Below are 17,735 nucleotides of genomic sequence, written 5' to 3' on the forward strand. Positions count from 1 at the left end.
GTTGTGCCATCGCGATAGCTACTACGGTCACTACTTGAACGGTACCGCTGGTGTGCTGCTGAACCTTTAAATTAAACCAAATATCCAGAAGACATGTTTCCGGAAACTCCGTGAATTTTCTAATTTTCGATTTTTTTGCACTCGCGACGCAGCCTAGAAAAAATTGACACATTGAACACGAAAAAAGCAAAACAAACATACTTTGTGCACGCTGAAAAGAATCAAGCAGAATCTACACGCTAACACTCTGCCACGAATTTATAAATAATCACCTTTATAAAATAAATATCAAAGGTGTACTGCGAGACTAATGTTTATGCATTTTCTGCTTTACCCGTAATACTTTCTTTTAAATAAATACAACAAAAAGAAGTCAACTTACAATGACTAATCGGAAAAGTCTTTCAATCGATGCAATCTTGAGTGTTAACGGTGTTAACATTAAAATAATTATACATTTATAAATATTTACATACATACATTTAATGACGTGAACAGGATAAACTGTTTGTTCACATCGTGTTTGACCCATTTAAATTATTTTGATTGAAATTACAAAAGTGTTTTAAACTTAAACGGTACATTTGGTGTTCTGTAATAACCGTGTATTAATCATTCGACCAACCCCCCAGTGGCCGGTTGGAGAACTATATTATCCAAGACACGAATCGTATTTGTGAGGTACACGTTCCTGAAAGAATAGCGAAAAAGTAATGAGTTTAGATTTAGTTTAGGGACCAATCTATCTACAACGGGTCGCAATTTGCATCTATTCTCCTCAAACGTGTGTTACTTGTTTGTTTTTCATTTTCGTAGTTGCAATCAGTTTTGCAAGTTTATTGTGTTTTATTTTGTGAAGGTTTTTAAGTTATATGAAAACTTTGTACGCGTGATTATGTAAACTCCTAGCGCTTGCCAGAGCAAAGTCTTCAAAAAACTGCATTGGACTGTATTCGCTCTCTACTATCGGCCATAATCGGAACATTAATCTGCTTCACCATCCGGATCAAGGACATCACAACCTGACCTCGACCTCTACACCTGGCTCGATGTTGATCGAGGTGTTCTGCTTGACGATCTCAGGCGGCGAGTGTGGATCGTTGATACGCTTGTGCAGGCTCATCCGAAAGCGAGTTTTGTAACCCTCACAGTAAGGAAGGCGTCTTCCGGGTCATGTTACGCAGGATCTCGGTCGTCATGTGGACCGGGCCTAGACGCGCAGCTTCTGCCTCTTGGCACCGCTGAACAAGTCAACGCTCATCTTTACTAGGCAGCGGATACTGCGCGAGATCAGCGTGTGCGGATACGGCGAACGGTCGCGGCCACGGCAACGGGGTTCAGGATGTGGCGACAATTCGCACAATCCTGGTCAAGATATTCAAAAGAAAACCAGTTGCACCTGGTTAGTGTAGGTATCCGGTAAATCTAAGCAACGAAAATGAAAACTTTTCCGAAGAAACTAGCTTCATCGACATCCGGGTTTGCAAGGACACCACCAAATATAAGTGCTAAATTAAGATCGAGCCACTGCTAAGCGCTCTAACACCTGGTTGTTCGATCTGACCGAAAACATCAACCCAGCTTGCCCGGCCAAGTTAAGGACATTTACGGTTGCTGAAGATAGCTCAATTACACGTCGTCCTCCACGACAAATTCCAAGCACCCGAATAAGGTCAATGCAACCTCTCGCCTCGGAAACCGTTTCCACCTGAAGTCGAGCTTTTTCAGGATTGAATGATTGAACATTAATCAAAATCTTATTTTCAGCAAAACATAAATTTTACCTGTTTTGATGTTGATTCTTGACGACGGCATAAAAGCCCCCACACATAATTAGGTACTTGCAACCCTTGCAACGTCTCCACCTCCAAGTCGTGTAAAAGACGTCTTTCAATTGACACCGAGTGGTCTTCTGTTGTAAACAAACTTCCTTTAGCTTGTAGCCAAACAAAATCAATCAGTCGACCAAACTGCACAACATTGACTGGTTTGTTTTTGCAAGCTGTCATCTGCGAAAACAAACATAATTGTAATTTTACATCTTTCAATAATCAAATGAAACAACTTTTAAATCGCTTTCAACTTTTACATGCGTTTCAATTTTTCAGATTTGTTGATTTCTCCCAAACAAAAAAACAATTTCATCAAATTTAGCGTTTACGTCGGATTTCATTTTACATGATGGTCCTTTAAATGATCTTTAGCATTTTGCAACAGATCTCAGCTTTACATGAGGGTGGTTTACGTAAGATTCATGGTTTACATGAAGTTTAAATTTACACTTTTTTTTTCTGTGTACCATCTGAGACTGAGAACGCTTTGGGTAAGGCAGTTAAACATATTAAATAGACACTTTTACTTTTAGTGATTTTTTTGGTTGTAAATTTTTGCTCGGGGGACCCCTTAGATCCCATTTTCTGGTGATAATTTTATCATATTCGTGTTCCTGAGACAATTTCACAATAGAAACATGCATAAAATTGTTTTTTGCCTTTCTTACTAAAGAAAGGTATAGGATTTGCTTTTGGCTCCGACGCCAAATCAAGCTTCGTTCCCAAATCATTTCTCGAGAAATATTCATTCGAAAAATCTGCAAAAAATCATGGACGATCGATTTTCGACGCCCGATCGTTTGACAATGACAGAATTGGTCTATCTCCAATATCCGAATTTTGGCGCTTAATTTACTGAAGAGCACGCGTGACGTCCGTGTGTGGTAAAAAAGTGCTCAATTTTGTGGTAGGGGGTTTCTCAGAGCCCACATTATGGATTTAAGCTCTCTTGGGCGCATTTGAAAGGGGATGTGCTGAACCTGAACCAGTTCCATACCAAATTTGAATTCATCCATTTTTGAAGGGGCCTCGGAGTGTGTTTTCGCCTGATTTTTTAATCCATTTTAGCCCTTTAAAAAATAAAAGTTAAAAAAAGTCTTCGATTTACATTTATTGAAAATCAAGCTTGTTTCCAAGGATACTAGATGACACCAGAAAAAAGCAGCTTCATATTTTTTTTTAACTTTCATTTTTTAAAGGGTTAAAATATATGAAAATAAAAATTTTTACGCATGTTTCTATTGTGAAATTGTCTCAGAAACACGAATATGATAAAATTATCACCAGAAAATGGGATCTAAGGGGTCCCCCGAGCACAAATTTACAATCAAAAATCACTTAAAGTAAAAATGTCTATTTAATATGTTAAACTGCCTTACCCAATGCGTTCTCAGTCTCAGATGGTAGTTCCAGATGTCCCCTACAAGCTGCAGGTCGAACCGAGTTGATATCTGGATGGAACACTTTTTTATTTGAGTTTGAAAATTATGCTATTTTTTCACTAAAATGCCGATAACTCCCTTTAGATTTAACCAATCGGAAAGCTCTACCCTGCATTTTGTTGCATTTTTTGAGCCCTTTCAGGTGCATTTTGAATTTTGAAATTTAATTGAATTTTGCCTAAGTTATAGCCTTTTAAAGATTTTTGACGTTTTTGAACCTTAAAATTTGTGTCCCGATTTGCCCCACTTCCCGTTGACCTAGAGTGCTCATATTTTGGCCAGATGCTAGTTTTATATGTACAAACAACTTCTGAAAATTTCAGGCAGATTGGTGAGGTCCAAACGACGTCCCGTACAAAGGGGTATGCCCTGTTCGTGGACTCGCTCTTAATCTTTTTGATGGTAGTTCATGAAACATGTTGCAAAAAGTAGACTTATTCAGCACGAGTCTTACATTTTCCAACAACGTTTACCTTTTCTTTTATCAATACGACGATACCTTAAAAAAATACTTTTGCAAGGAGTTCCATACAATTTTTTGGCAATTCCATAAGTCACCCTTTAAATGGAATTTTAAGTCAAATTAAGCCGTTGAAATCAAAAGAATATTGAAAAGTATTACTTTTTAATATAAGTGTTGAAAAGTTCATTTTTTCAGCATCCATTTCAGACAAGTGAAAAATTAGACTTCATCAGTGTTGCCCAGTTAGCTCTTGATCATCGATATCTCGGAAACTCATGGTCTGATTTTCCATGTTATAGAATGCAAATTTTGTGAAATGTTCTGTTCTTTTGAACAAATTTATTAGGAAATTATTTTTGGCAGTTTTAAATATTGGGCTGGATTTTCAAATTTCAAAATTTTATTTTGTAAAATTGAAAATCGGACCAATAGGAAGCAATCAAAAATTTATTTATATATTTTGAAAAAATCACTTTTTTTAATCAAAACTCGGTCAAAAATGTTTTGCTTTTTCTGGAATTTTCTGAAAAGATGGTATTTTATGTCCTTTTAAAACGTTTAAAAACAGAGTTTTTTTTTGTGGAAAATGACTCGGTATTTCCACACATCCTTCCTCCCCTGTAGGTTCTGTCCGTTCGCATAATCCTCACTGCGGTTAATGCAACGCAATAGGCCTGGCCGCTTTAATGAGTGTAATACAACTCGGGGATGCTCGAATGTAATATACACATTAAGAAGAAGGAAGATTAGGATTAAATTAGATTAGATTATTAAAAGGGATTAAGAAAGTAAGCATTTTTTTTCCGTGTATCAAATATTTTTCGGTGTAGTCCTCACCCATATTTACAACTCTGCCCAAGGCCCCAAATTCCTTTTAATGATTTTTTTTCAGAATTTTGAATATTCACATACCATTTTTGTTCGGACAGCTGTCAAATTTGTATGAGGAAATTACAGTGAATTTCTCCTATGAGGGTAGCAAAAATAATGGAATGCTGAAGATGATTCCTTAGCATGTAAACCCGAAATTTACTATTTTTTACGTTGGCAGGGAATTTACTGAAATCCAATTCTGTCGTGATCGTGTTCTCGAGTCCGAAGCATTTGCAGACATCAACTTCAAAAATGTTGAGTTGTCTTATTAAGCATCCAGCATTAGAACTTGAGTGAAAAAAAAAAAAAATATCGTTATCTATTAAAATAATCTACAATAATACACTGCATTTATGAAGCATTACTTTAAATTACTTAGAAACGTTCAAAACAGCTGTTCATTCACACACCCTGTTTACTACAACCCGTTCAGAACAGTAACCAACCCTGTAGTGCAGTACAAAATGTTGGGTGAAATAGTCGTGATTCAGCTTCTTTTAATCGCGGCGCCTTCGAAAGCATCGGATACCTTGGTGGCCAGCGTAATCCGCTTGGCCGAAGACCTGATGCGGGAACCAAGTGCTGTGAGGAGAGGTATTTGGTTCTTCAAAACCTCAACCTCTGGTTTGCACTCTGTGGATTTTTTGGAACAGCTGCTAACATCAGATCCCTTTGCTTCGCAGCCGAAGCTTTTGTTTGATGAGCAGAGTTCAACTGCTCGCGGATCTACGGGTTTTCCAGCAGTAGTAGTTGTCTTTCTTGATAAAATCGATCCCGTAAGTAATACCTATTTAAAAGTTTCATTTATGTGTTAACTATGCTGTTCCACAGATAGTCGCATCTCCAGTGTACAATAATTTTATAACCATGGACGTAAATATCAAATTAATAGTATTTTTTGACCACGAGTCTTTTGAAAAACTCGAAGAAGTTCTATTGTTTTTTGTGAATGTTCGCCTATTTAACGTCGTCTATGTTGCGTTCTTTGAAGAACAAACCAAGTTTGAAATATTCAACTACATTGTATTTCGGAACAAACTAAATGTCTTCAAGCGTTATGAATCTGTACAACAAGCATATCCTGAGCAAAACGACTTTGTCGGTTTGCCTATCACTGCTTGTACGACTGAAATTGGATTGTATTCATATTTGGACCCCATAAGTAGAAATGTGCAAGGATTTGACTTGCAGTTTGTTTTACTGATTTTGGAAAAAATGCACGCTAATGTAACAATAGAGTTCGTAGAATGTGATCCTAGCGAGAATGATGATAGTTGTTTGAAGCGACAAATCGGCCAATACAACTGCCAACTCCACTTTGGATGATTCACAATGACAGATGCTGAACAAGGTGTACCCGTGCTACCGATGTATAGCATTGTTATAATTGTGCCTCGAGGAATACCCTTAAATGTGTTTGAACTGCTAACTGCACCATACTCTCAACAATCATGGGATATTTTGACATGGACAACGGTTGTAGGTATGATTTTGGTACAACTGTTTCTGAAACGTTCAGCTATGAACATTTTAATGCTGATTGTCTGTGGACTAGAGAATTCCGACCAGGACAGGCGGAAATCAACAGAGAAAGTAATAACCCTAGGATTCATCGTTCTTTTTTTCCTACTAATTTCGGCATATGAAGCAAAAATAGTTTCATTTCTATCAAATTGGCCACATAAGCCTGATGTTATCTCTGTGGATGATCTCCAGAATGTGGAAATTGTTCTAACATCGGGAGCAAAATTCATACCATCAGTTATAACTGAAAATCCCAAGCTACGCCACCTCATTCGCCGCACAAATGTCTCCGCTTTGAAGGACCTGTTTACAGTTGTTCCAAAAGTTGGCTTCCTTTCCGATCTGACGATGGCTCGTATCATACTTCGGAAGCAGCTGAACATCGACCCAAAAACTAGCCGAACCCAGTTCGTGATGCTGGAGGAACGACTAGCGACGGCCAGGGTTGTTACGGACGGCGCGGATCGCGCGGATGGCGCGGATGGCGCGTATCGCGCGGATCTGGCGCGGATTTGCTGGCTAATTTTGCTCAGGCGCGGATTTCGCGCGGATAGCAATTTTGATAAACAAAATAATTGAGAACGATAGAATTTCTTTCAAATTACAAAGGAAAATATTATTAGGAGAAGAATTTTTAAATGAAGAAAATTTTCTTCTAAAAATTATTGATTTTTTTTTCCTAATACGAAACTTTGAAATAATCTTCAAGGAGCGATTTTGTTAATGTATTGTACAATTCATTATTTTTAAAACATCTGCCTAACAATTCAAATAAATAGGGACCATCCATAAACCACTTGGACACTTTAGGGGGGGGGGGGTATGGCGATTGTCCACGATCCATACAAAAAAGATTTTTTTTGTATGGACAATTGTCCACGAAGGGGGGGGGGGTAAAAGATTCCCAAAAAAGTGGTTTATGGATGGTCCCATACCAATTTTATTAAAATCAAAATAAAAAAATTCGAAAAAATTACAAAATTTTAAAATTTAAAGCTATGAAACTTTTCAGATTTTCTATGTTTTTTCAATATAAAAATTTAATTTTTTAAATTTTTGGTTTATTGAAAAAAATTCTGTTGCCATTCTGAATCAGGTAGAATTGATTCTACTCCCAATTATCACAACATGACGAAATCCACTTAGAAATCTGCTAAAATCTCCGTCTAAAAGCGAAATGTAATGTTAAAATAAAAATAAATAAGAAATCTGCAGTTCAACAATTAGAAATTTCAGAATTTACATATTCAAATAATAAAAAAAATAGAATTCATTATTTGAAATTGTCAAAACTTACAGAACCAAAAAACGTAAAAAAGTACGAATTATAAAATTGAAAAATTACGAAAATATGACGATTGATTTTTTTTTTGTTAATTTTTAATTTTTCAAGAAAGTTCTTAAGTTATCAAATTATTAAATTATTAAATTGTTAAATTATTTAATTATTAAATTATTAAATTTTTAAATTATTAAATTATTAAATTATTAAATTATTAAATTATTAAATTATTAAATTATTAAATTATTAAATTATTAAATTATTAAATTATTAAATTATTAAATTATTAAATTATTAAATTATTAAATTATTAAATTATTAAATTATTAAATTATTAAATTATTAAATTATTAAATTATTAAATTATTAAATTATTAAATTATTAAATTATTAAATTATTAAATTATTAAATTATTAAATTATTAAATTATTAAATTATTAAATTATTAAATTATTAAATTATTAAATTATTAAATTATTAAATTATTAAATTATTAAATTATTAAATTATTAAATTATTAAATTATTAAATTATTAAATTATTAAATTATTAAATTATTAAATTATTAAATTATTAAATTATTAAATTATTAAATTATTAAATTATTAAATTATTAAATTATTAAATTATTAAATTATTAAATTATTAAATTATTAAATTATTAAATTATTAAATTATTAAATTATTAAATTATTAAATTATTAAATTATTAAATTATTAAATTATTAAATTATTAAATTATTAAATTATTTAATTATTTAATTATTTCCCTGGGCTTTGTTATAATGAGTGTCATAGGTTTGATGCTTGTTTGGCAAAGAGTATGATTTGATTCGATGTGGAATTAAAATCGAAGTGTTCAGTATATTGCTGAAGCTTCCATTTTTACACATGGACACCACTTCATGCTGCGAGAACCCACTTTGGCGCAGTCTCAGGGCTTAATCGATGGCCGGTAAGCTGTCATCGAGACAAGGAGGTTCTCCGATAGTGGAAATATCACATTTGTACAATGAACCGCTACATATGTGATTTTTCCCTATCTTAATGTGGGTGTCAGGTTAAGATGCGGGTTTTTTATTTTATTATTTTTTTTTATTTAGTTTTTTAAATTTAGTTTTTGTAGAATTTAGGATTTTTACTATAAATATCAACTTGTTATACTTTGCCTTTAGTTATTTAGGGACAAAATTAGTAACAGTGAATTTAGTAATTCTATCAGAATCGGTGATTTTCATTGAAGTAGCATAAAAACCATTATGATTTGTCAAAATTTTCGTAGAGTCTCGATCAATCAATAGTGAAATGATATCGGACTAAGTTCGTTGATCTGTTGAACTAACGGTTGTCGGATTATGATTGTATCGACCATTGTTGCGAATCGAGGATCTACTGGAATTATGACGATCAAATGGTCGTCTCTTTTTCAATTCACGACTTGTAAATGTGAACTGTTATTAATTTTTATTTGTTTTTTTTTAAAGAAGCCAGACAGGTTTTACAAAAAAACGTTTTTTTTTTTGCTATTAATTAAAATGTCGGGAATTTGAGATAAGCGTAGCTTTCGGATATGTTACTTTAAATCTTGTATTCAATTCAAGTTAGGTAGTTATCCGCAAATGAAAATTTGGACTTATATGAATAATTGAACATTTTGGACTTATGAATAACACACAACTGTGCATTTATTCTAGAGTCAGATCCATACAGCGTCATTGTTTATTTGGTCGAAGTGTACTAATTCATTGGCAGATCTGATTCTAGTTGTAATGTACGACAAGACTACTGACGGACGTGACAGGACGAGGGCCCAGTTTAGAGGTTTCGACATCAACGATGTGCGGCTGGATCACTCTCCCAAAAAAAAAAAAAAAAAAAAAATTATTTAATTATTTAATTATTTAATTATTTAATTATTTAATTATTTAATTATTTAATTATTTAATTATTTAATTATTTAATTATTTAATTATTTAATTATTTAACTATTTAATTATTTAATTATTTAATTATTTAAATATTTAATTATTTAATTATTTAATTATTAAATTATTAAATTATTGAGTTATTGAGTTATTGAGTTATTAAATTTTTAAACTATTAAATTATTTTTTTGCCGTTTTCTTAGTTTGGATCATTTTTGGAGTCATATTTTAGTTTAGAGAAATTTAGAGAAGAAAATAATAGAAATTTCGTGTTTCGATTTTCCAGAGTAAAGTTTTGGCGGGAATTATCAATACTAAATCCCTAGATTTTATTATTTGGTGATTTATTTTATGGTTTAAATTATTTTAATTTTCTAATTTTTTTCTGAATTTGTTTTTAAAGCAACGATATTTAAAGTGTTGCAAAAAATGCTAATATTGTTTCAGAAATGGCAAAAAATGTTCCATTTGATACAGGAGGGATATGAATCCACAACTGATCAACGGTACTGATCCAAATGCCTTCTGTATTATTCTTTTATCGTTTAAAGTTTCATTCATTATGTTACTCTCTTCTATGTTTGTAGCGATTTTTTTATATGGCGCGGATTTCGCGTGGATTGGGTTTTGGGGTCGGCGCGGATCTGGCGCGGATTTTTTCTCGACTTTTCCGTAACAACCCTGCTACCATAATCTAACTTTGTTGGGTAACGTTTTAGGGCTTTGGTGTCTTGGGCAAAGTTGTAGAGGAGAAAATGTCATGAATGTTTGTCTAACATGCCAAATTTTTAGCTTTTGATCTACACGAGATATACGCCATTTTTGCAAAAACAGTCGAAAAAAACATTTTTTTGTGATAACTCAAAAGGTTAGCATTTTGTTATATGTTCTGAAGAGATGTTTATACCATAAAATTACAAGAAACGCTTGACTCAACGCCGAACAATCGCCCGTAAAGCCGTTTGCGAAATTGAGTCACAGTGACCCTAATCGTATCGTGCAGTCTAGAACGCGTTTGAACTAGGGCTTCCGTTTGTTCAGCTTGTTGTTTTGTTTTGCTCACAAACAGGTGAATGCCCGAACAACCGATGGTGGCTGCAGCAATGTAAACAAATGTCCCAAGCCAGCAGCAGTCAAGATATTAATAAACCTATTGCGGAATTAAAAGGAATTGCTGTTTTCTGTAGAGCTAGGTCGCTAGGGAAATCCTAGCAAAATTTATATTCTAAAATGTAAGGATATATTACACATGAAGAAGCTAAATGAAAGGAAGATGCAAATGCAGGGTTGTTACGGAGGGCGCGGATCGCGCGGATGGCGCGGATGGCGCGTATCGCGCGGATCTGGCGCGGATTTGCTGGCTAATTTTGCTCAGGCGCGGATTTCACGCGGATTGCAATATTGATAAACAAAATAATTGAGAACGATAGATTTTCTTTCAAATTACAAAGGAAAATATTATTAGGAATTAAATAAATTAATTTTTTTTCGTTTAGTGCGAAAACATCAATTTCTAAGAAGTTGTTAATGAAGAATGTTTTCTTCTAAAAATTATTGATTGTTTTTTTTCTTAATACGAAACTTTGAAATAATCTTCAAGGAGCGATTTTTTTAATGTATTAAGATTTGTTATATAAATTTAACATCACATTACAACTCTTAAAAAAAAAACAAAGCTAACCCGACAGACTTCGTTCTGCCTTTTTTCGTTTGTTGACTTTTTTTTTTACTTTTTCGTTTATTCAGCCTCCTGTGATCAAAATTTGATTTTACGCATCTTTTTCCATACAATTTGCCGATGCTCCGGAATCGGTTCCGGAGTGGCCAAAGTGTCAACATATTAGCGTAAAAACCTTCCTTGGGCTTATACGAACCCAACGCAACAAAGAGCGCTCCGATCCGTTTTTCCGTTATCAACTTTATATATATAGATAACAAAATTCGAAAAAATTACAGAATATTAAAAATTTGAAGCTATGAAACTTTTTAGATTTTCGATGTTTTTTTCAATATAAAAATTTAAATTTTTAAATTTTTCGTTTATTGAAAAAATTAAAAACTCTGTTGCCATTCTGATTCAGGTAGAATTGATTCTACTCCCAATTATCACATGAAATCCACTTAGAAATCTGCTAAAATCTCCATCTAAAAGCGAAATGTAATGTTAAAATTTAAAAAATAAAAAATCTAGAATTCAACAATTTGAAATTTCAGAATTTACACATTCAAATAATAAAAAAAAATAGAATTCATAATTTGAAATTGTCAAAACTTAGAGACTCAAAAAACGTAAAAAAAACACGAATTATTGAATTGAAAAAATACGAAAATATTACAATTGATTTTTTTTTGTTAATTTTTAATTTTTTAAGAAAGTTCTTAAGTTATCAAATTATTGAATTTTTAAATTATTAAATTATTAAATTATTAAATTATTAAATTATTAAATTATTAAATTAATAAATTATTAAATTATTATATTATTAAATTATTAAATTATTAAATTATTAAATTATTAAATTATTAAATTATTGAATTATTAAATTATTAAATTATTAAATTATTAGATTATTAAATTATTAAATTATTAAATTATTAAATTATTAAATTATTGAATTATTAAATTATTTAATTATTTAATTATTTAATTATTAAATTATCAAATTATCAAATTATCAAATTATAAAATTATTAAATTATTAAATTTTTGAATTATTAAATTATTATTTTTTGCAATTTTCTTAGTTAGGATCATTTTTAGAATTATATTTTAGTTTAGAGAAATTTAGAGAAAAAAATAATAGAAATTTTGTGTTTCGTATTTCCAGAGTAAAGTTTTGGCGAAAATTATCAAGGACTAAATCCCTAGATTTTATAATTTGGTGATTTATTTTATGGTTTTAATTTTTTTTAAATTCAGAATTTAATTTTTTTCCTGAATTTGTTTTTAAAGCAATGATATTAGTGTTGCAAAAAAATGCTCATATTGTTTCAGAAATGGCAAAAAATGATTCCATTTGGTACAGGTGGGATATGAATCCACAACTGATCAACGGTACTGATCCAAATGCCTTCTGTATTATTCTTTTTTTCGTTTAAAATTTCATTCATTATGTTACTCTCTTCTATGTTTTTCGCGATTTTTTTTATATGGCGCGGATTTCGCGTGGATTGGGTTTCGGGGTCGGCGCGGATCTGGCGCGGATTTTTTCTCGACTTTTCCGTAACAACCCTGCGGATCTTATGTTTCACTATTTTGGTGCCCGTAATACAATGAGAACACGTTTTGCGGAACTTCAGCAAAGGATCTACGAATCCGGATTCATGGAGTATTGGATGAGCATCTACGCTGCATCCCAATCGATTCAACCAGCGGATTTAGCCGAGCAAACACCCCGGATGATCAAGTACGAACAGTTGCAACAGCTGAAGGGGGTATTTTTCGTTTTGTGGGGATTCAGCGTAGTGGTGTTCTCGCTAGAGCTGATGACGAATCTTAAACTTAGAGATTTAATAGTTCTGAAGAATCAATTTATGAAAATTATCTTAATTTTGAAAAGGGTTTTTAGCAATACGAAACGACACGGATTATACAACAACAAAAATATTGCAACAAAGAGTAAGTCCTTCAAAAATATTTAGAATCATGATCAACAATTTAAAATTTCGTAATAAAAAAAATGTTTTGACAAGATAAACACCGAATCAATAGCTATAGTAAATAAGATTTATTAAAAATTGAATAAAAATATCTGTGAGAACACGTTTTCGTACTTTTAATTATCAGACAGATTAGACTGTATCACACGAGTGCACCAATTTTGGAAAAGAAGAGAACTTCAGATTGATCTCCTAGCATTTCGAGGTCGTCGTTTTCTATAAACCAGGAAATATGTACGTCCTCTCGTAACGGGAGCCTGACCTATTTTAAAGTTTCGAACTTTGTGCCATAACATTTTCAGTCGAGAGTAGCTGATCTCAAGACAAAAGAGTAAGACACTTAGTATCCAAAGACACACGAATACTAACTCCCAGTGCATAAGCTGCTCGAAGGTGATCATACGGGTGCTCGATTCGTCGCTGCTGAAATATTCTGGCGTCACAACTTCCATTTTCATCCAATGTTGTTCAATTCCCGCTTCATACACATATCGTAACAGAGTACCGAAGCGGTTTACTATTAAGTTTCGGTACCCAAAGATGTAGAACAATAGATCTGTATCGAACCGCTCATCAAGTAGGACGAAACGTGTTTGGCTTGTTTTATGCTCATAATTTGGTAGTTTTCGAAGGATCGCCTTGGCAGCCTCTGATTCGATCAACAGGGCGGTGTTCGGTCCCACTGAAAAGATATCAAACTTTGAAGACGGATCGACTGGTTGAACGATACCTGACAGTCTGGGATCCGTTGTGATTTCTTCCAATTTCAGGTAGGATTCCATTATCACTGTTATTCCTTCCGATCTTAACTCTTCAATTGTTGTTACATCAGGTTTGAGTGGCCAATTTGCAAGGAACGAAATAATTTTTGCCTCGTAAGCGTTAACTAGTAAAAACGTAAGAATGCATTGACCAAGAGAAACAAAGTTCTTCAGTATTTTCTTCCTGTTTCTGTTGAATTTATGGGAAAAATGGGTTGATAAAAGTTTTACGCAAAATCTGACGATAGAAACCAGAATGACTAGTGACCAAGTACCTGGCGTATACGGAGCAGTCAACAGTTCATAAATGTTAAATGGTCGACCTCTGGTTACAATCACAACTTGCTTGAAAAAAGGTAATGCTGGTAAAGCTCCATAGTCAACGGTGTGCAATTTCCAGCGGGCAAAATTAAAATTACATCTTGAAGGATTCAACCTACGTCCGGTGCAATCTGATAGTTTCTCCCCAGGAAGGCATTCCATAAACACGGTGTTCAAAGTACCGTTCATATGCCGTATGATCACGTCAACTAGCTGAACATCGAGCCCTTTTGGTTGATTATTGGTGCGATCAAGTTCACTATAATAGGAGGTATGGTGCGTGCATCCGTCAACAGTTTGTCCTTCAAGGTCAGTTTGCTGCGGAAATATCTGTTGCAATGACTCGTAACGCTGGATTGTTTGAATTGAATTACGAAACAAAAAGAAATTGAACATGTCATAATGAAAGGTATCCGTGTAGACGGTAATGTAAAGAACATTCAATAATCGAACAGTTCCAAACAAAATTAAGAGTTCCGTAAGGTGGTTCATAGCGACGAATGAAAACACCACAATCAGTCTTGTTTGGGTATTGATTTGTAGAAGTTGGGTTGACATCGCTGCCTGAACCGTACTCTGCCAAAAAGAAAAAGAAATGTTATCTAACAAAATTAACTCTTGTACTTTTCAAATTACTTGTCCACTTGATCCCAAAAACATAAAGGCCAAAGCAAAGCGGGTACGCCAGCCCTAGAACCATTAAATCCACAATTTTCATCGAGTAACAACTTCGGACACTTTGCCAGGGGTTCCGACACGATCAAACGCTCGCTCAGTTCCTCAGCATAAGACGCTACATCAGATTCTTTGAAGAACCAGAACTCGGTACGTGAATTGCTCGTTTGATGTACCAAATCTTCACATATACGAACTAGTTCCGATTGTAATACCTCCATTGATTCGGGAAAATTTGCATTCACAACTTTTTGGCAGAACGTCGTAAACGCGCAGAGTAGAACTAAGAAAGAAATCGAATGCATTTTCGTGTATAAAACTCGACTGACTTTGAAGGTTATTAAAAGATGTTTCGGTAGAATGAACTAAAAAGTGAGTTATCTAGTATTGTCTAATAGAACACTGGGGCTTGCATTCTGAAAAATGCAACCTGAAAGAACTAAAGTCATGAGATTGCGATCCGAGTACTTGCCCATGAATGTTAATATTTCCCTGGTAACTTTGTATCATTTTATTTAAACAAACATATTGTTGTCCCACCCGTTCTCGATGAGCTGGACACGCTATTGATAAAGATAACGATAACAACACGACAACTATACTTCGGAGTTGTTCTTTGTTGAAGCACGTCCACTACAAGTATAACTTTCGTTGAAAACATACAAATCCCAAACTTCGAAACTGGTGTGTTATATCCAACATGTGGCTACACAGCACAACTGCGACGATTCTGAGTTCTTCCCTTAGGAAAACGTGTAATAGCTTTGTTTTGATTCTCTCAAGTCACCTGTTCTTTCTCATTCAACATTTGCCCGCAACATGGTATTCGATGTTGTATTCAATTGCATCATGCTGACCAGGTTAGTTCTATTGTGTGCGCTTTCGCTCTTCACTCTACAATCTTTGGGAGCAAATCTTCCTGGATCTTTGGAGGTATTACATTCGGAACTCGTCCGCATATGTGAAGATTTGGTCCAGCAAACGCGTACTTCACGTACCGAGTTCTGGTTCTTCAAAGAATCACAATTTCCGTGGTTTGCTGACGAATTGAGCGAGCGTTTGATCGTGTCGGAACCCATTGCAAGGTACCCCAAATTGATACTCGATGAAAATTGTGGATTTGATGGTTCAAGGGCTGGAGTACCAACTTTGGTATTTGTGTTTTTGGGATCGAGTGGATAGGTGGTTTTGGAGGACCAAAGGTTAGTATGGATTGTTTACTTTGTTGTCTTTTTCGTAGGGTACGTACCTAGAAGCGACTGTAAATCAACTTCTACGAATCAACACCGAAACAAAAGTGATTGTGGTGTTTTCCTATGATTCTATGGGACAATTTTCCAAAGTAAGGGATCTGTTCAGAGGTGTTCGATTGTTGAATGTGCTCTACGTTACCGTCCACGCTGAGTCCCATCGATATGAAATGTTTATTTTCGTGTTTTTTCGAAGTTGGGTTCAAGCGTTACGAATCACTACAACAGATATTCCCAGAGCAAATTGAACTCGAAGGAAACTCACTTGGCGTATGTACCCATCGTATCCCCAATTATAGTGAACTTGATGCTACCAACGGTCAACCCAGGGGGCTCGATGTGCAGCTAGTCAAAGTGATCATTGGGCACATGAACGGTACATTGAATATTGTGTTTATAGAATGCCTTCCTGGGGAGGAATATTCAGAGTGCACCGATAGAAGGGTGAGTCCGGTGAATTGTTTATTTAACTTCGCTCGCTGGGATTTGTACACCATTGACTATGGCGTGCCGGCCTTACCGTTCAATACTGAAGTTTTGATTGTACCCCGAGGAAGGCCATATACTTTTCCCGAGCTGTTGACCGCTCCGTATACGCCAGGGTTATGGTCACTGATCGTAATTGTATCGGTCGCCAGAGCTTGCGTGAATCTTTTATCAACACATTTATCAAAGATGCTTAAAACAAACTGGAAGCAAGCATTGAAGAACATGATTTCTCTTGGTCAATGCATTTTTACGTTTTTACTAGTTAACGCTTACGAAGCCAAAATTGTTTCGTTCCTAGCAAATTGGCCATTCAAGGCTGATGTAACAACATTCGAAGAATTACGATCGGAAGGAATACGAGTGCTAATGATAACCTACCTTCAGTTAGAAGAAATTACAGATCCTAGGCTCACTGGAATCGTTCAGCCAATCGTGACAACTTCAAAGTTTGATATCTTTACATTGGCGCCAAAAACCGCCATAGTGGCAGGATCCGAGTTTGCTAAAGAAATCCTTCAAAAATCTAGAAATTATGAGCATAAAACAACCCGAACACGTTTCGTAGTACTTGAAGAGCTGGTCGAGTCAAAATTAATGTTCTACTACTTTGGGTATCGCAGCGTACTAATGCACCGCTTCGGTACCCTGTTACGATATTTGTATGAAGCCGGTATTGATCGACACTGGTTAAACATGGAAGTTGCGACTCCAGAATATTCCAGTAGCGACGAATCGAGCACACGTATGATCACCTTCGAGCAGCTACTGCACTGGGAGTTAGTATTCATGTGTCTATGGATGCTGAGTGTTATACTGTTTTGTCTTGAGATCAGCTACTCACGTTTTGAAATGTTGTGGCACAAAGTTCGAAACATTAAAATACGCCCTGCACCAGTTTCGAGGAGACAAGTTCAAACATAACTCTTTTTGTCAATATGGATTTCAAAACAAACAAAAAACAGTGTTAAAATTTGAAGCAAAACACTGATAAATTTTTAACCTGAGCGTTTGGTACGGTATGTCCACGCATCCTTCAATTCCACTGTAGATTCTGTGAATTTAATCCGTTTACATAATCCTCTCTGCGGTAAACACGGCGTAGTAGGGCTGACCGTTTTCATTTTCGAACTATATTTTCGGAGTTTCTCGAATGTGCTACAATCATTAATATTGACAAAAAAGGACCATTTCAAAAAAAAAAATCCGAAATAGGCAAAGCCTGCTATGTTCAGTTTGA

The 17,735-nt window shown here is 34.4% G+C and overlaps 1 protein-coding gene and 1 pseudogene across 1 annotated transcript in view; both read right to left on the reverse strand.

Moving 5' to 3' along the window:
* LOC120415017 (spectrin beta chain, non-erythrocytic 1) overlaps positions 1-17,735 on the reverse strand; it is a 166,370-nt gene that overhangs the window by 111,652 nt on the left and 36,983 nt on the right. The window lies entirely within an intron of this gene.
* LOC120413961 (40S ribosomal protein S20-like) lies at positions 822-15,838 on the reverse strand (annotated as a pseudogene).

The sequence above is a fragment of the Culex pipiens genome, chromosome 3 (assembly GCF_016801865.2).
Source record: "Culex pipiens pallens isolate TS chromosome 3, TS_CPP_V2, whole genome shotgun sequence".
NCBI classification, from domain to species: Eukaryota; Metazoa; Arthropoda; class Insecta; order Diptera; family Culicidae; genus Culex; species Culex pipiens.